The following is a 20,684-nucleotide window of genomic DNA, read 5'->3' as shown; positions in this document are numbered from 1 at the left end:
ATCTTTCTGTTATTAATTTTTAGTTTAATACCATTGTGGTCATTTTCGTTTAATTCCATTGTGGTCTTTGTATGATTTCTATTTGTTAAAATTTGTTAAGGTGTGTTTTAGGGTACATAATGTGGTCTGTCTTGGTGAATGTTCCATGTGAACTTGAAAAGAATTTGTATTCTGTATTCTGGTTTTGGATAAAATATTATATAAATGTCAGTTCATTCCAGTTGATTGATGGTGCTGTTCAGTTTAACTAAGTCCTTACTCATATTTTGCCTGTTGGATCTGTCAGTTATATAGTCTCCAACTATAATAGTGGATTCATCAATTTCTTCTTATAATTCTGTCAGTTGGACAAAATATTATATAAATGTCAGTTCATTCCAGTTGATTGATGGTGCTGTTCAGTTTAACTAAGTCCTAACTAATTTTTTGCCTGTTGGATCTGTCAGTTATATGGTCTCCAACTATAATAGTGGATTCATCTATTTCTTCTTACAATTCTGTCAGTTTTTGCCTCACATATTTGATGCTTTGTTGTTAGGCATATACACATTAAAGACTGTTATGTCTTCTTTGAGGATTGACCCTTTTATCATTATGTAATGACCCTCTTTATCCCTGATAATTTTCCTTGATCTGAAGCCTGCTTCCTTTGAAATTAATATAGCTGTTAATATAGCTATTAATATAGCTATTAATATAGCTACTTAAGCTTTCTTGATTAGTTGTAGTTTGGTAGACCTTTTCCCACCACTTTACTTTTAACCTGTGTCTCTATATTTAAAGTGGGTTTCTTGTAGACAATATATAGTTGTGTCTTGTTTTTTATCCACTCTTTTTATTGGTATATTTAAACCATTGACATTTCAAATGATTATTGATATAGTTGGATTAATAGCTACCATAAGTGCTACTATTTTCAAAACCAGGTTTTTATCTTATTTTTTTAAAGAATGAATACTCTTTTAATCATTTCATCTCCTTTACTGCACAGATACTAGCTACATTTCCTTGGCTTTGCTTACCTATAAATTTGAAAACTAAATTTGCTCAGGATAGTATAAAATTGACCAGGAGAAAACGTTCAAGGCAAAACAGCTAAAAATCTCTGTTTTTGCCTGATGCCTAACTTAATCTTCATGGGAACATTATGAACTATTTTCTGACATATGGTATGTGCAATGATTTTCCTAATTCCACAATAGAGGAAGCAGAGGCACTTGAGGCATCTCAGGTCACTTGCTGAAGGTCCCACTGCCAACAATGGCTGAAGCTGGAATTTGAACCCAAGTGGTCTGGCTCATTACCCATGTTCTTTAACTTATTCACATTAAGCAGTTGGGGCCCTGATAATTTTGAAGGGGGGTGCGCAGCTGCATACACCAATATCTTCTGTCATCTGCTACTGGGGCTAGTGAAGAAGATTGCTCCTTCAGTGCTCTCTCTGTCCCCCAGGATCTCATTCATGCTGTTCCCTGCCTGGACAACTCACCACCCACTCTCCACTGGGCTACCTCCTACTCATCCTTTAAATCTGAACTTACTGGTCACTTGGGGAGACTTATACCCTTAAGCAGCATTATAGTCCCCTGCCATATGCTGCTAGAGCTCACCGAATTCTGCTCATCACAAAGTGCACTCATCACAGTTGAAGATTATTTGTGGTCTGCCTCCCCTCAGCTGACTGTGAATTCCCTAAAAGCAGAGTCTATGTCTGCCTTTCTCAGCCGAGAAGCCCCAAATCCTCACTATACAGGAATGTGAGGTCCATAGATCTTAGAGGAATTCTATTCCTACTGGGACCAAATGATTGGTTGAGGGTGGGTGCTAGCATATATATGAATAATTCAACATCTTTTTCCTATTCAACCAGGAAAAATTTAAAAATGGATAAAAAGATGCAGCTAAAGATTGACATTTTGATGGAATGCAAAATGATGGATTTCTAGGGAAGAGACTGGTTAGGTTATTTTATTATAACATACTTATGTGTGTAATACACACATGAGATTATATATTTGAACCATTAATGTATTAACAAAACAAAATGCTCAAAGTATTTCCTATATATTATATGTAGTATATAACATATATAATATGTTAATGCAGTATATATATAGGCAGATATCTAGATAAAGGGAAATATTCACTTTACACAGTAATTAGTACTAGAACAGCCATTTAGGGTTTACAAAAGTGAACAATGTAGTACACTAAGTAAATGAAGCAGAAATTAGTAACTGAAATTAAAGTGTCTCTAACAGAGTGCCTGTTATATACTGGGTGCTCAGTAAGTATTTGTTGTGTAAATGAATCTGTGCATCCTTTTCCCTTATAGTTGGCATTCATGGAGCACTTCTTATGCGCTTCACCTAAATGCCGCCTGGAAGGCCTTCTGCTTTTCTGTAGTAAGTACTCTCTTCCATCCTGCACACAGCTTTTCAAAACTTCTCACCTCTCATCAGACCTTTCCTTTCACTAATCACCTCCACCTCAATCATAACATATAAGCCTGACTACTTAATCAAGGAAGGAGGAAAAAAATCTAGTAATTTTTTAAACAGTTCTACTGCATTATAGTTAATATACCAAAAAATTTACCCGTTGTAACTCTAAATTTAGAGAACTTATAGGAAATGTTTACAGTTGTACAAACATTACCACCCACAATCCAGTTCAAAAACACTTACATTATGGATAAAATTCCCTCATACTTATTTTTTAACAGCTTTATTGTGGTATAATTTTCATATACAAATCAAATATACAATTTGATCTTTTTACATATGTATATACTTTTGCAACAATTACCACAATCAAGATAGTGAATATATTCATGTCTCTTTCTCACTCCTCCCACCACTCCTTATCCCCATGCAACCATTGATCTGATTTCTATGATTTTTTATTAGTTTATATTTCCTAGTTTTATATAAATGGAATGACACATGCAATTTCTTTCTGGGTTCTTTCACTCAGATAATTATTTTGAGATTCATCCTTGTTGAAATATTTTGAGTTATTTCTTTGTGGTTGCTTTGAGGATTACAATATGCATTTTAATTAAACCAATCTACTACAGATTAATACTAATCTAAATGCAGTAGAGTATAGAAAGTTTGCTCCAGTATAGCACCCTTTTGTCCTATTATTTCATATGTATTACCTTTATGTTATAAACCCAAAAATACAACGTTGTAATTTTTCATTAAACAGTCTTATATTTTCAAAGAAACTAAGAAAAAAAATATATAATATATGTATAAATACTGTGTATAGTATTTACTCATATATTTACTATTTCTGGTGCTTCTCATTGCATCTTATGTTTTCAAGCTAATGCCTGATATAATTTCCTTTCAGTTTATAGGACTCCCCTTAGGATTTCATATAGGGCAGGTGTGCTAGCAATAAATCCTCTTAGTTTTCATTTATCTGGGAATGTCATTATTTCCATTTATTTTTAAAGGATAGTTTCACTGGATATAGAATTTTGGTTGACTTTTTTTTTTCCTTTTAGTACCTTGAACATGTCATTGTACTATCTTCTGGCCTCCATGGTTTCTGGTGTGAAGTCAGCTATTATTGTATTGTTATTCCACTATAAGTGGTCATTTTTCTCTTGTTCCTTTTAAGATTTTCTCCTTGTATTTTAGACTTCGACTATGATGTGTCTAGGTAGGGATACCTTTCTGTTTATCCTACTCATGGTTGGTTGGGCTTCTTAGATCTATATATATTGTTTCTATTAAATTTCAAAAATGTTGGCCATTATTTCCTCAAATGTTTTTCCACCTTTCTCTCTCCTCCCCTTCTGGCATTCCCATTAAATATATATTTAGGTGTATAACATGTTGGTTCACAACTCTCTGAGGCTCTGTTAATTTTTCTTCATTTTTTATTCTCTCTGCTCTTATTTTAAATTTTTTATTGACGTATAATTGACATACAACATTGTATTAGTCTCAGATGTATAGCATAATGATTCAATATTTGTATATATTGTGAAATGATCACCACAATGTCTAGTTAGCATCTGTCACCATATATAGTTACAGAATATTATTTCTTTGTGATGAGAACTTTTAAGATCTACTTTCTTAGCAACTTTCAAATATAGAATACAGTATTCTTAACTACAGTTGCCATGCTATAAATTATATCCCCAGGGCTTATTTTATAACTGGACTCCCTTCACTCATTTTGCCACCAACCAAGCCATGCCCCAACAACCAGCAATCTGTTCTCTGTACCTATAAGCTTTTTTTTTTTAAACATCTTTACTGGAGTATAATTGCTTTACAATGGTGTGTTAGTTTCTGCTTTATAACAAAGTCAATCAGCTATACATATACATATAATCCCGTATCCCCTCCCTCTTGCATCTCCCTCCCACCCTCCCTATCCCACCCCTCTAGGTGGTCACAAAGCACTGAGCTGATCTCCCTGTGCTATGCGGCTGCTTCCCACTAGCTATCTATTTTACATTTGGTAGTGTATATATGTCCATGACACTCTCTCACTTCGTCCCAGCTTATCCTTCCCCCTCCCTGTGTCCTCAGGTCCATTCTCTATGTCTGCGTCTTTATTCCTGTCCTGCCCCTAGGTTCTTCAGAAACTTTTTTTTTTTAGATTCCATATATATGTATTAGCATATGGTATTTGTCTTTCTCTTTCTGACTTACTTCACTCTGTATGACAGTCTCTAGGTCCATCCACCTCACTACAAATAACTCAATTTTGTTTCTCTTTATGGCTGAGTAATATTCCATTGTATATATGTGCCACATCTTCTTTATCCACTCATCTGTTGATGGACACTTAGGTTGCTTCCATGTCCTGGCTATTGTAAATAGTGCTGCAATGAACATTGTGGTACATGACTCTTTTTGAATTATGGTTTTCTCAGGGTATATGCCCAGTAGTGGGATTGCTAGGTTGTATGGTAGTTCTATTTTTAGTTTTTTAAGGAACCTCCATACTGTTCTCCATAGTGGCTGTATCAATTTACATTCCCACCAACGGTGCAAGGGGGTTCCCTTTTCTCCACACCCTCTCCAGCATTTATTGTTTGTAGATTTTTTGATGATGGCCATTCTGACTGGTGTGAGATGATATCTCATTGTAGTTTTTTTTTTTTTTTTTGCGGTACGCGGGCCTCTCACTGCTGTGGCCTCTCCCGTTAAGGAGCACAGGCTCCGGACGCGCAGGCCCAGCGGCCATGGCCCACGGGCCCAGCCGCTCCGCGGCATATGGGATCCTCCCAGACTGGGGCACAAACCCGCGTCCCCTGCATCAGCAGGCGGACTCTCAACCACTGTGCCACCAGGGAAGCCCTCATTGTAGTTTTGATTTGCATTTCTCTAATGATTAGTGATGTTGAGCATCCTTTCATGTGTTTGTTGGCAATCTGTATATCTTCTTTGGAGAAATGTCTATTTAGATCTTCTGCCCATTTTTGGATTGCGTTGTTTTTTAGATGTTGAGCTGCTTGTATATTTTGGAGATTAATCCTTTGACTGTTGCTCCATCTGCAAATATTTTCTCCCATTCTGAGGGTTGTCTTGTTTATGGTTTCCTTTGCTGTGCAAAAGCTTTTAAGTTTCATTAGGTCCTATTTGTTTATTTTTGGTTTTATTTCCATTTCTCTAGGAGGTGGGTCAAAAAGGATCTTGCTGTGATTTATGTTGTAGAGTGTTCTGCCTATGTTTTCCTCTAAGAGTTTTATAGTGTCTGGCCTTACATTTAGGTCTTTAATCCATTTTGAGTTTATTTTTGTGTATGGTGTTAGAGAGTGTTCTAATTTCATTCTTTTACATGTAGCTCTTTAGTTTTCCTGAGCTTGTTTTTTTTTGTAGATTCCACATATAAGTGAGATCATATGGTACTTGTCTTTGTCTGATTTCACTTAGCATAATGCCCTCGAGATTTCATTATATTTATGGCTGAATAATATTCCATTATATATATATATCACATTTTCTTTATCCATTTATATTTTGATAGATATTTTGTTTATTTCTGTATCTTGACTATTGTAAATAATGCTGCAGTGAACATGGGGGTGCATGTATCTTTTGGTTTTTTTAACATCTTTATTGGAGTATAATTGATTTACAATGTTCTTTTTGAGTTAATGTTTTCATTTCCTTCAGATAAGTACTCAGAAGTCGAATTGCTAAATCATATTCTCTCTGCTCTTTAGATTAAGTAGCTCTTTTGGTATATAGTCAAGTCCACTGACTCTTTCTTCTGACATCTCAAATCTGCCATTGCACCCCTGTAGTGAATGTTTAATTTTATTATTGAACGTTTCAACTCCAGAATTTACATTTGGTCCTTTTTAATAGTTTCTCTTTATCTGTTGAGACTCTCTATTTGTTTTGTCATTGCCATCGTATTTTCCATTGATTATTTTAGTATTGTTTCCTTTAATTCTTTCAGCATACGTGCATACCTTGTTTTATTGTGCTTCCCTTTATTGCATTTCGCAGATACTGCATTTTTTACAAATTGTAAGTTTGTGGCAACCCTGCATTGTCAGGGTTAGAATTTTTTAGCAATAAATTATTTTTTAATTAAGGTATGTACAGTTTTTTAGACATAATGCCTATTGCACACTTAACAGAGTGTGGTATAGTATAAACAACTTTTATATATACTGGGAAACCAAAAAACTTGTGTGACTTGCTTTGTTGTGGTATTTGCTTTACTGCAGTGCTCTGGAACCAAACCCGATCTCCATTGTATGCGTGTAGTTATATTGGGTTGGCCAAAAAGTTCGTTCAAGTTTTCCATAAGATGTTATGGAAAACCCGAATGAACTTTTTGGCCAACCCAATAACTGCTTTGAATGATCTGTCTGCTAAATATAACATCTGGGCCAACTCTGAGTAAGTTTTGCCTATTTTTTTTCTCCTATGTATGTGTCACACTTTCGATTTGGTTGTCTCAAAACTTTGGGTGGTAAGCTGGATATTTTAGATAATATATTGTAGCAATTCTGGATTTGGTTTTAAATTTATGAGTTGTTGTTTTTTTTTTTTTCTGGAGAGTTGCCTAGCTTTAGCATTGTAATTTCTCATTCCATGGTAAGCAGCCACTGAGATCTCTGTTCAGTTTTTAATTTTAATTTTTTATTCTGTCTTCCTGTTGGTTACCCCTGTGCCTATATAGTTTAGTGGTCAGGCAATGATTTGGGAAGAGGTTGTTCTCAAATATCTTGAGGTTGTAAGGCTTCCACTCTCAGCTGCTCTGGGAAGCACCATCAACCAAATGAACAGATTTTACCATTTGTTTCCTAATGAGTTTACAAGCGTTAGCTAACGGTGACCTGTTTTTTCCCCATCTGACCCAAATGGAATTTACTTCCTCTCAGAGTAAAGCTGCTAATTTTGGGGGGCCAGCCCATAGTTTGGTAAAACTATCCTTTTCACCATAGTTTGGTAAAACTATCCATAGTTTGGTAAAACTATCCTTTTGGGAATGAAGTAGATGCTGTATGGGAATAGCCTCATGCAAGGCCACAGACTCCTATTCCTATACACAGCTCTAGTAGTTTTTCAAGGCAGTGTCTCAGTAAGTTGTTTGCCTTCAGTAGACTTTCAGAGATGTAAAATAGTTGCTTGTTCTGTATCGGTCTCAGCCTATCAATAGTGATGCTCTCAGCTACAAATGCCTGGGGGCACTCATCTGGACCCCTACTACTTGTGGGGAGCCCCCACAGACATTTCCCCAACCAGAGCCAATCTGGCCCTTGTGATGCTTATTATGATAGCAAGACACACCTCAGCAGTAACCATCATGGAACTTCGAAAAATACAAGGTTTATTACTTACAAATCCTGGAGGGTACGTGGCATACCCAGGGCCACAAAGGGAGGTCATGAGGAGAGACAGAGAGAGAGAAAGAACCTGAACCTGAAGTTCTGCCTTTATTTGGGGTTGAGGGTGAGGCACCTAGGGTTTCGAGGGTTCACTCTTTATTGGTGAATTTAAAAGAGGAGAGCAGGTATTAAAGCATGGGAAGGGAAAAGCAGGATCACTCAAATTGTCAGTAATCTAGGTCAACCAGGGATTTCTAAAATGGGTGAGGTGGCCTGGCTTCTTATCTAGTTGTGTATTGGGCAATGTGCTTGTTGGAGATGGATGTTGGAAATAGATGCCTCAGCAATCAAAAGCTTAATGTCAGGCAGTTACATTACAATCAGCAAAGCTAATTGTCTGGAACTTACTACATTACTTTTGACAATTTTTTTCCAGTTTTATACTTGATTTTGGCAGAGAGGATTAGCCAAACTCTTCAAGCCACCATAACCAGAATTTTCACTCTATCAGGTAGAATTCTTCTCATTTTCTCACAACCAAACCTAAAAACTTTGCCACATTCACTCTTGTATCAGTTTGTTATTGCTGTACAACAAATAACCCCTATACTTAGTGGCTTAAAATGATACCCATTTATTTAGCTCTTCTTACTCTGGGTGAACAATTAAAGCTTAGCTCAAATAATCAGTTCTTCTGGTCTCAGTTGGACCCATTCATATTCCTCTGGTGAACTGACAGATAAACCAGGAACTGGATTTTTTAAGATGACCCCAGAAGGGATGGGTTGTCTGTCTCTGCTACATGTGGTCTCTCATCCTTCAGCCAACTGGCCCAGGATTATTCACCTGGAAACTGATCAGAGTTCCAAGAGTGAGAGCCGAAGTACTCAAGTCTTCTTTAGGCCTATACTCAGAATGAGCACAATACCATTTATTCAGCACCTTATTAGTCAAACCAAGTCACAAGGCTAGCCCCAATTCAAGCTGTAGAGAAATAGACTACACCTCTTGATGTGAGGAGCTTCAGAGTCACATTGGAAAGGGATGTAACCCAGGGAGGGGTAGAGAATTCCATTTTTTTTTTTTGAAATTGATCACAGCATCCATCTTCCCTTCCTTTCAAGTACAGTGGAATAGATGTTCTTTCTCCCACCTAAGATAAATCAATCCACTTGTGCTCTGTATGCTCACTTCTTCTACCTTTTAACTCTCTAGAGGGAAGGTATCATTGGAGCAATCAGGCAAAAAGAAGATGGTGGTTTTATTTACAGGTATTTCTTTGAGAGATCATAATAATGGATGGGTTTGTCCTTTATGTGTGAATTTCCAGATACTCCCTTGTTCATTTGTAAGTATGAAAATGATGTCCTTGCTAAATATGGATGTTTTGTGTTACTAGATATTTTCCTTCTATTCAAGAATAGTCAAGGGTAGTATTGATAAACATGCATGTTCCCTAGGTCCTGATTACATTGTTGCTCTAATAATTATTGTTGGCCCCATTTTACAGATGAAGAAAATGAGGCAGCAAGGCACTGCTCCGAGTTTAAGAAATGGGTAAGTACATATTTCAATCCATATATGCTCTTCCAGATTTTGTGTTTTCTCCATCACACATTTCAAGTGATATATTCAGGGTTCGGAGAAAAACGATCACAGCTGAAGTCCATTTTGAGGGATGGAGGTAACGTATAGAAATAAAGACTTTGTCACATTCCTTTTCTTGTTCCAGATTTCATTTGCTGCTCATCACATACCGCTTTTCATACAAGTAAAAGCTTGAAATTTCACTGGCTGGAGCTTGATGGAGGTTCATTATAACTATCTAGAATGGACCAAGGTCTAATTCCTCTTCAAACAAAGATCACTGGAAATAAAGTCTGTTAGCGTGATTAATATATGTAGTCTAAAACATTACATGTTAGCTTTTTTTCTGTTGCAGCCTGCCAGGTTATTGAGTTGCGAAAGATACTTTTTGTTTGACTGACTTAGTATTATTATTTTAGTAGCATTTTTAGTTGTGAGAATGGAAAGTCATTAATGTATTTAGAAATGGGGGAAAAGAAAGCAACCACTCATAACATTTTCACATATTTCCTGTTCAGTCATTTTTCTATTTATTTATATGGGTAAATATTTTTATATTTTACATTTTTAGCAAATACGAAATATATAGTTTTTGTCTTGGGTATTTTAGTTCATTTTTCTGATTAAAAACATAATAATTTTTAAAGTAAAACATAAACAGTAGAGATTTGGGGGAAAAGTAAACAGTCTGTATAGGGTCCCCTACAAAATTAAAATGTACACTAACAAGCATAACACTGGTTAAACAAATAATTCCTTATTTATAAGCAATTTGATTGTATATCTAGAAAAACAAAGAGAGTTATTGGTGAAAATAAGTCTTTTAGTCAAAGTGCTTGGTAAATCATCTATATGCACAACTCCTCCCAGATTGGTATTTCCCAATATACCATAAATAATGATTTATTGACACTGGTAATAAAAACAAAATACCTTAAGAATAATATAAAAGAGAAATGGGTCCTATATGAGGACAAATATTAAATGGAGTGAGAATAAAAGGTGATTTGAACAAGCTGAAATATTTACTGTGCAACTGGATTTGAAGACTGTATTATACAGATATAAATTATTTTATACACTCAATAGATTTTCCAAATGCACTCAATAATAATACAACACCTATTCCCATTTTTTAAAAATGTATATTTTAAAAGTAGATATGTAGTAGGCTATATTGATGTGAAGTTTTGTTTTTTTTTTCTGTAAAAAGACACAAAATGATTTTATACCACTGGAGGAAATTCCATTAAAATTAGGACCAAGACAAATATGCTCATTATCCCTACTACCTAATACTGCTTTAGAAATTCTCTCCACCATAAAAATATGTTAAAAAGAAATAAGGGGGCTTCCCTAGTGGCGCAGTGGTTGAGAGTCTGCCTGCCGATGCAGGGGACACAGGTTCGTGCCCCGGTCCGGGAGGATCCCACATGCCGCAGAGCCGCTGGGCCCGTGAGCCATGGCCACTGAGCCTGCGCATCCGGAGGCTGTGCTCCGCAACGGGAGAGGCCACAACAGTGAGAGGCCTACATACCGCAAAAAAAAAAAAAAAAAAAAAAAAAAAAAGCCTATAACTTTCAGGACAGAGAAAAAATAATCATTGCTTGAAGATGAAAGCAGTGTATTCTTGGAAAACACATTAGAAACAACATAAAATGCCTTGCTATACGTGAATTCTATAAAAAGCTAGAATAAGCAGTGACTATTTAAGATATCAATAACTTTTACATGTATCAGCAGGAACCACATACAAAACATAATGAGAGAAATGATGGCATTCACAACAGTTAGTTAAAAAGAAATGATAAAATTGAGAGTTTTGAAAGAAGGTTTGAATGATAAATGGAGAGACAGTTTTGCAGAGCTGGGGATGATTGAGGTGGTAGCTGGGGTGATAAGGAAGCAATCACAATGCCCCTCTCAGATTATAAAGTCCCCAGGTTCTAGCCGTGTCACAGGGATCCCTTGTAATCATTAGGCAGGATTCCCATGTCTCATCTATGTGTCCTTTTGTATAATTCATTATAATTGAATAATTCAACACTTCCACAACGCATTATGCCCTTCCAATCTTTGCAAAGACCTGTGTCAAAGGGAAGGGGAAAGAGGAGAAAGGCGTGCTAACACAGGAGGGGAGTTATGGGATAGGTGGTCCCCTAATGATGATGGTAGACAAAACTTTATTTCTAGAGTGCAAGGGCCATAACTTACAGGCTTAATACAATCCCAATCAAAATGTCAATGGAATTTTATTTGCAGAACTCAGCATAACCATGTTAATATTCACCTATTAGAATAACATTGAAAGAATGCATAATTTAAGATGAGTAAAATCATTTTCAAAAGCTTGGCGTTCCAATGTCTGAATTTGCAATAATTATTAAATAATTAGCTAATGTTGCTTAAATATTATTTGCTAACTGCTTTGAACTTTAACTCCCATCTTTTAGCTTCACCACAAGGGAGAGAGACAAAAATAACACAAAACTTGCTTTTGTAGTAGAAATTAAATCTATGATCGGGGGGTAAATGCTTAACATTGCCTAAGTAGAAGGAAAGGGACGGGTTTAAGTCATCCAACATTGGTTGAGAACAATCTATGTGCCAGGTCCTGTGCTAAGCACTTCATGTTTAATTCTCATAACATTTTGCTATTGATGCTAATTATATTAAAGGAGACCAAAGATTAGAGTGGAGTTGGGATTTGAATTCAAGTTTTTCTGGCTCCCTATCCTGTGCTCCCTATCCTGTGCTCCTTACACCACCACCATGACTAATCTAAAGAATTATTTCACTGAGTACTGTTTTTTTGGTTATGTTCAGTTTTGGTGGTGTATAGAGTTTACAACTTAGATAAGTTCCTCATCTGCTTAAAACACTAGTTCCCTGGATGGTGTTGGCTGTGTTGGATGTTTCCTTCTTCTGCAGGATATAATGAATAATCTTGAGTTTTATCGTAATACAGATCTGCATTCCAATTACATTCCCAGCAGTTAATAGCTGTGTAACCTTGGATAAACTGTTTAAAAAGTTGGAGCCTCAGTTCCCTCAACATACATAAAACTTCAAGTAGTCACTCAGAAAAGAGGATAGTCTACTTTGCCATCACTCCATACAACCATTTTGATAAAAATCTTCACCTTCACAAGGGATTCTGTGACATTTTGGGTAATGATGATATTGTCGAGTTGCCTTTATTGTACCTTAACTGTTGGGTGTGTTTATCACCCAGCCTAGTGTAGAATGTGAAGAAACAAATCTGGTCCACATCTAGAAACATCCAAATCAAAGCCTCAAGTAAAAATAACCAAGTTAAAAGTCATAATACAGGAAAATTTGAATTTTCTGTTTGGTGGGTTAGTAGTTTTCATAGAAGTGTTGGATACACTTTCAAATGGAATCACATTATCTTGCAGAGGAATAGACCAAGAATGTATTTGATCAACTAGAATACCCTGACACCAAGTATGTTAGGAGCTGTGCTAGGTATGGAGGTGCAGAGATGAATCATATAGAAGTCCTTCCGTCAAGATGTTAAGAGTCTAGTTGGGGGAGAAACATAAACAGATTAATAAATCATAACCTTTCTTGATGATCTACTCTGTGCCATGCAAATTTATATATATATATATTTATTATATATAATTACAATGTATTATATATGTATATATATAATATATACATAATTTTTTTTTCTCAATGGGGTTTTCTCAATGTTGCTGAGAGGGTAAATAACTAAATAGTGCTAAAGCTGGGACTTACACTAAGTATTTTGACACTAAAGCTGATCCTCTTTCCACTCGTTATGGCAACACTTATTTCATATGTAGTAGCAGGTATAATTCCCAATGAGACAGTCATCCTGTTCCCAGTAGGATTCATGTCTGGAAAATCCAGGCATACAGCAAGGCTTAGCTTCCCTGTAAAGAACCAGATCACTCTCAGTCAGAGCACAGATAAGAAATGTGCTTTGTGTTAGTGTCATCTTAAAGAAAATTGCACAATGTAAAAGTTGTGAATTAAGTTTTATTCTGGGACTTACTGAGGACTATAGCCCAGGAGACAGCCTCTCAGAGCTCTGAGGAACTTCTCTGAAGAGGTAGGGGAGGAGCCAGGATACATACACATTTTTTTGGCTGGGAAATACATGTAGTCAAGCATACATCTTGGTAAAAAATGACTGCTAACTACAAAGAACATATACTTCAAGTCAATGATTCTAGTGCTTTTCTATGTATAGGAAGATGCAAGGAGCAGGGGTCATTGAAATTCTTCCTTAGATATGCATGTTAACTATCTAGGGGCCCACGTATCCAAAGCACAGAATGTTCCATCCTTCCCCCACCCCCACCTCATCCCGAGTTCCCTTAGGGCACACTGTCAGTGGGCTACTGCAGTGGGTTGCAACTTAACCCTTTGCATAACTAGATGATGAGCAACACTCTTTGTTCTTTTTGTTTACATTAGGAATGAGTGGAGAGCTTGGAAAGTGAGAGCCACAATATTGGGCCCTTCTGTGGAAGGTGGGTTTTACCCAGTATAAAGGGCTGTGAAGCTACAGTTGCCTCTTTGTTTCTGCCATCTCAATGGGGTCCAATGCTAAGAGAACAGTTCTTCAGAAACAATTGTTCCATTGTATATATGTGCCACATCTTCTTTATCCATTCATCTGTTGATGGACACTTAGGTTGCTTCCATGTCCTGGCTATTGTAAATAGAGCTGCAATGAACATTTTGGTACATGACTATTTTTTTTTTTTTTTTTTTTTTTTGCGTTATGTGGGCCCCTCACTGTCGTGGCCTCTCTCGTTGCGGAGCACAGGCTCCGGACATGCTGGCTCAGCGGCCATGGCTTATGGGCCCAGCCGCTCTGCGGCATGTGGGATCCTCCTGGACCAGGGCACGAACCCGTGTCCCCTGCATCGGCAGGTGGACTCCCAACCACTGCGCCACCAGGGAAGCCCACATGACTATTTTTGAATTATGGTTTTCTCAGGGTATATGCCCAGTAATGGGATTGCTGGGTCATATAGTAGTTCTCTTTTTAGTTTTTTAAGGAACCTCCATACTGTTCTCCATAGTGGCTGTATCAATTTACATTCCCACCAACAGTGCAAGAGGGCTCCCTTTTCTCCACACCCTCTCCAGCATTTATTGTTTGTAGATTTTTTGATGATGGCCATTCTGACCGTGTGAGATGATATCTCATTGTAGTTTTGATTTGCATTTCTCTAATGATTAATGATGTTGAGCATTCTTTCATGTGTTTGTTGGCAATCTGTATATCTTCTTTGGAGAAATGTGTATTTGGGTCTTCTGCCCATTACTCAGCCATAAAAAGAAACGAAATTGAGTTATCTGTAGTGAGGTGGATAGACGTAGAGTCTGTCACACAGAGTGAAGTAAGTCAGAAAGAGAAAAACAAATACCGTACGCTAGCACATATATATGGAATCTAAAAGAAAAGTGTCATGAAGAACCTAGGGGTAGGATGGGAATAAAGACACAGACCTACTGGAGAATGGACTTGAGGATATGGGGAGGGGGAAGGGTAAGCTGTGACAAAGTGAGAGAGTGGCATGGACATATATACACTACCAAACGTAAAATCGATAGCTAGTGGGAAGCAGCCACATAGCACAGGGAGATCGGCTCTGTGCTTTGTGACCACCTAGAGGGGTGGGATAGGGAGGGTAGGAGGGAGGGAGATGCAAGAGGGGAGAGATATGGGAACGTGTGTATGTGTATAGCGGATTCACTTTGTTATAAAGCAGAAACTAACACACCATTGTAAAGCAATTATACTCCAATAAAGATGTTAAAAAAAAAAGAAACAATTGTTATTTTGGAAAGGGGCAGTTAAAGGCCTGGCTCAGTGCCTTCAGCCACTCAGAGCTGGGCAGATCTTTCACCTCCAGGGTTCCCCTGTGAGAGGTAGCAGAAAAAGTTTCTTTAGAGAGTTCAACAGATTTTAAGTAGAACCAAAAGAGCCATGGGACATGTTTTGGAAGACAGAAATGAGAACATACTGCAGGTTGGAGTCAAGAGACCCAGAATTGAAAATTGACTTTGCCACTAGCTAGCTGTGTGATACTGATTATAGAACAGTTCCTGACATTTGTATTCACTCAATAAATATTCATCCATTGAATGAAGGTCTTTGTTTCTCCCACTAGATTATGAGATCCTTGAGGGCAAGGGCAAGATTTCGTTGGGCTTTGTAAACCCAGCATCCAGTTCACTGTCTAAATCCTGTTAAGCACCACTAAATTTTGAATTAGTTATCCTTTTGTGAGTAACATTGATAAGAAAATCATTCTCCCAGTGTGGACATTGTACAGAAGATATTATTGATGTAGGCACCACATATTTTGCTCTTGCATACAGGTACCAAGCAAATTATTCTTTCTAATCAGCTGAGTTTTTGAGAGCAAAGAAATCTGACTCATTATCTTTGGTAGTCCACACAGAAGCTAGTATTTATAGTACATGTAATGATTTACTGCAGCTTTTCCTTAATCTCAATCATTCAAGTGTCAGTCGTACGGTTTTTGCTTTATCTGTGCACAATCTGTACTTTTATTAAAATGTTTTCATTTTTTGAAATAAAAAAGTATCTTTTAAAGTGAAACATAACTCTAAAAATTAAGAACACAAAATAATGTTATGAAATATCTTAAAATGAAATTAAGATTCTGTACAAGTAATAGTAAGCTAGTATGTGCATTATACTAACTACTTTACATATCTTCTCTTTTTCAATACTCATAATAGCTCTTCTAGAAAAATGTTCTTCCCATAAGCACAGATGAGATTAAGACCCAGGGAAGTTAGGCAACAGCCCAGGGTCACACAGCTAGGATAAGGGAGAACCTGAACTCTAACTCAAGGTTTTTAGATGCTAACGCCCACATGGAGTGCACTGTCACTAACTTTATTATTCCCAAGTACTTCCCCCTGAATCCTTTCCCCTTTTTCTCACTGATACAGACTTCCCTGGTTTTCAGGCCAGCTCCTCTTCACACTTTCAGCAGCTCCTCATCCCATAGGCCACTCCCCAGATCCTGTGGCCCACTGCCTGTACAGTCAACACTGAGGCTTGCTAGAACAGAGGAAAATGAATATTTTAAAGTCTTTCTGAGAACATTAAATAATTGTTACCTACACCTTCCTGAGAACTATTAAGGGGTGAGCGTCTGAAGAGGGCTCTTTGTGATTGAGTTTCTTGGAGTGAGAATGCAGATAGGGGCCTGAAGGAGAGATAGAAATTGTCCTCCTTGTGCAAAGGACTGGGGGAGGAGATGGAGTCTGGAGGATCTAGAGGCTGCTGTGGAGGGAGGAAGGGAGAGTGAGCTGCTGATCTGCAGGAAATATAGGAGACAAGGGAGGGCTCATGGTGGGTACCCAGTAAATGTCCATAAGTTTTAACTAGAGAGAGATGTGGTAAATTATGGGGAACCATATCAGGAAATTGCCTTCCAAATTGAAGCTGTGACCAGGAACTTTGCCTTTGGGTTAACAAAAATCTTTCTTCTGTTTCAGAAGCTGAGTAGCCAGATCAAGGAAATGAGGCAGCAGTGATTTGAGGTGAGATGGGATTCAAGGAATAATGAATCTGGAGCTCGTAGCTAAAGCCAAGGGATAGAATATGTAGTAAGAGGAAGAGGGAAGGGAACTATGTTGCTTATTGGCACCTTTCCTCCACCATGTCAGGTAATTAATGTATATTACTCCATGAAATCTTCAGAGCCAATCTGCAAGGCAGTTGTTGCCCCCCACACAACAGATGAGGAAATAGGCTCAGAGTGATTGAATGTCTCGTTAAAGGTCACACAGATTGAAAATGTCAGAGCCCAGGGTGTTACTTCTAGTTGTTTGTGCCCCAAAGAAAAAGTTTATGAGGACTCCTGGATTCTAGAGTAGGATGTGTGTTTGATAAAGGCGTCTCTACACGCTTGGTAGACAGCAGTGTGGTTCCCTGGAACAGACCCTAGAGCAACCACAGGACTGACCCAGGACGTGTCCAGTTTCCTTAGACTCATGTAATCATGGTCCAAGCCACAGCTTCCAAACCTGGTGAAGCTGAAGCAAACTCTGAGTGAGTGGACCATGGAAAGAAGCTGTGTCCTTATTCTTTAGTCAAACTCAGAGCAGGGTGACAGTTAAGACTAGTAAATCATCACTTTTCAGAATTATCTTCATACTAGAATCTTCTAGGGGAGTCATAGATCTTGGGGAAAGGCTGACTTGGGTCAGGACTATGTGTCAGAACAGCTAGGGTAGTCTTTGGATTTAGTGAGATTACACTGTGGGTAAAGAATGTCACCTGCCAGATCAGTAAACAAAGGATGTTGTGGCCATTAAGCCATCAGCCACTGTACCCCCCCTCCCCATGGTGCACCCTGAGGGCATTCAGGATGTAGAAAACAGGATATTGGCCCTAGATAGCTAAGGTGCATATCAAAGGAATGATTTCAGTGAGCCCAGACTCTTGCATTTTCCCAAACATAGAAAAGTGCTAAATTCATTAACTTGAGATATCTGGTTTTTCTTTAATTAACAGTAATCCTTTGATGTTCCGACTACCTGGTTTTTTTTTTGTTTGTTTGTTCTTGTTTTGGTTTGGTTTGGTTTGCAGAAACTCCTATATATATCCTGGCTCTTCCCTTACCTCTTTGGAACAGTCCCTCAGAGCTATCTAAGAGACTGTCTCTCAGGCTTAAGTCCTCAGCATGTCTGCTGAATAAAACATAATTCTCAGCTTTTAGGTTGTGCATTTATTTTCCAGTTAAGAATACTATGTCACTGAACATCTCTGAAGCTCAGTTTTGTAAAATGTGGATGCTCTTATCTACTGCCAGGATCTTGTGGGGAATGGAGATAATATTAGACAAGAGTTTGCCACAGCAGGTTAAGACCATGATGTTAGCAGCTCTGGTTTTCGGAACATTTAAAAAATTCCAGCATACTTTGTATATAACTATGTGTGTATTTGCACATTAAAAAATATAAAGGTCTGTAATTCGTAGGCAGTAAGTAGTTTTTGTTTTCAGTTTTTTATAGTTATGATGAATGCTGCAATAAATTCATTCATTACAAAGGTGGTTTTTTTTTTTGCGGTATGCAGGCCTCTCACTGTTGTGGCCTCTCCTGTTGCGGAGCACAGGCTCCGGAAGCGCAGGCTCAGCGGCCATGTCTCACGGGCCCAGCCGCTCCGCGGCATGTGGGATCTTCCGGACCGGGGCATGAACCCGTGTCCCCTGCATCGGCAGGCGGACTCTCAACCACTGCGCCACCAGGGAAGCCCCATTACAAAGGTTTTAATAAAACTCCTTTGCCAGCAAAACATCTAATAGAGTTCAGTTTATGTGTCAGTTTTTATGTGTGTATGTGTCATATATACATCCTAGTTATTCTATTTGAACATATCTAGATAGATCAGAGATGCCTACTGAATACTTATACATTTTTTTATTCAAAAAAATAAAATTTATTTCCAAATCCTTAAACGAATAAATAAGACTTATGGAAAATAAGAAAAATTTCAAAAAAGAGGAAAAATTCTTAATTTTTTGCTACTTTAAGCAACGTCCAGTGTATAACGTAATTAAGACTTAGGCCACAGAGTTACATTTCTGGAATTATGGCAGAGACCAAGTCCTACTGAAAACAGCACAAAATGCTATGGTAACACTGTGATCTATCCTTTTGGGAGTATTTTGTCTGAAATTATTAATTGTTCCTATAAGAAAATATGAATTGATTTTTGTTTTGTTCTAACTCAACAGTCATCATTCAGACAGCTCCAAGTCATTCTAATATTTTGTGGAAAAGGGCACTTCCTTGGCTCAGGAAGGAGGGGATTAGCAGGTAGCATACCATTAATATCCATTTTAAAGACAGTGGTTCTGACAGATACTTGGTAAATGAGTGCTTCAGGTGCTCCTCCTCTGTAATACAGTCTCTTCCTCGTGGCTTTAGCATGCCATATCCACTAAATGCACAAAGTCTTTTCTCAAACTCTTTTTGATGATAGATTATTCTAGAGAAAGTTGAAAAATCATTATTATTTATAGGATGTTAACTATATTCCAGGAACTGGCTTAATTTACCCCCAAATCCAAGGGAATACAAACTGTTAAATCCACAAAACAACATAGACAATACAGACAATTAATTACTGATTTTAGATATAAGGAAAGTGAAGCTCAGGATAAGCAACTTATCCAAGGTCGTATAGTTAGTAGCTGAAAAAACTAGAGTTGGTGTTAGGGGAAATACTGACTGAAACTGCCTGCCCTGGCCAGGCAAAGACAGTAACAATTTGCATGAGTAATTTTATGACAGGAGATCCTGGTAAGGAACATGGAACTAACAAGCCACCACCAACCAGAAGAATACGGGAAAGGTGAAAAGGAGAGGAGACACCAGTCCATCTGTTCTACCATCCCCCCAGAATCCTCCTCGCAGGAATCCATCTTGGCTGGGTGGCTGTGCACACCACCAGGAAGGACCCTGAGTCAGAATGATTGGCTAGAGACAACCCGGAAACTAACCCCATTATCATAAAACCCAAGACTGTGAGCCACGTGGCAGGGCAGTTCTCCTGGGTTCCCTTACCCTCCTGCTGTCTGCCCGGGTGCCCCTTCCAAAGTCTCTTGCTTTGTCAGCACGTGTGTCTCCTCAGACAATTCATTTCCAAATGTTAGACAAGAGCCCACTCTCAGGCCCTGGAAGGGGTCCCCCTTCCTGCAACATTGGAACCTAACGTGGTCAGTGGTATGCTGGTAAATGTTTAAAAACCGTCAAGGGAAGAAGGAGAGGCCTAGGAGTACATATTTTGTAGAGTTTTCTGATTTCTGTGGTGGAAATAATCCACCATAACCAATTTCAAGGGAAGGATGCATACAATCAGCTCTCAAGAGCCAGTGTGAGCCAGCTCCAGCATACCACTACAATGGGTCAGGCAGTTAAACAGTCAGCATCATAATTTCCTCACTGTAAACTGAGAATGAGAATAACTTCACTGAAGGAATGCTCTGAAGGCTTACTGGGATAACAGTGGGAGAGTGCCTAACACTGGGATTGGCCCACAGGTACTATAATAGTGACAAAAATAACTGCTTTCTCTGTAACGATAAAACAAGATCATTACCACTTTCCTTAACTAACTCCTGAATTGAATCTACTCTTTATGAGCAATAACTAACATATTTACCAGAATATTCCTGTGTGGGCCTTTCCCTAGAGATAAATTTAAAAATTAACATAT

At 38.0% G+C, this 20,684-nt stretch overlaps 1 long non-coding RNA gene across 2 annotated transcripts in view; it reads left to right on the top strand.

Moving 5' to 3' along the window:
- The window catches only part of LOC137216488 (uncharacterized), a 47,015-nt gene extending 28,307 nt beyond the window's left edge, over positions 1 to 18,708 (top strand). Inside the window, exons 4-7 of one of the 2 annotated variants that reach the window (XR_010939789.1) lie at positions 9,333 to 9,379; positions 13,880 to 13,935; positions 16,955 to 16,999; positions 18,540 to 18,708. This is a non-coding gene — a long non-coding RNA (uncharacterized lncRNA). The remainder of the gene's footprint in view (positions 1 to 9,332; positions 9,380 to 13,879; positions 13,936 to 16,954; positions 17,000 to 18,539) is intronic. The other variant, XR_010939788.1, reaches the window with a different exon arrangement.
- The last annotated feature ends 1,976 nt before the right edge of the window (positions 18,709 to 20,684 follow it).

Source organism: Pseudorca crassidens, chromosome X (assembly GCF_039906515.1).
Source record: "Pseudorca crassidens isolate mPseCra1 chromosome X, mPseCra1.hap1, whole genome shotgun sequence".
Classification (NCBI taxonomy): Eukaryota; Metazoa; Chordata; class Mammalia; order Artiodactyla; family Delphinidae; genus Pseudorca; species Pseudorca crassidens.
This window is presented reverse-complemented; position numbering and strand designations above follow the sequence as displayed.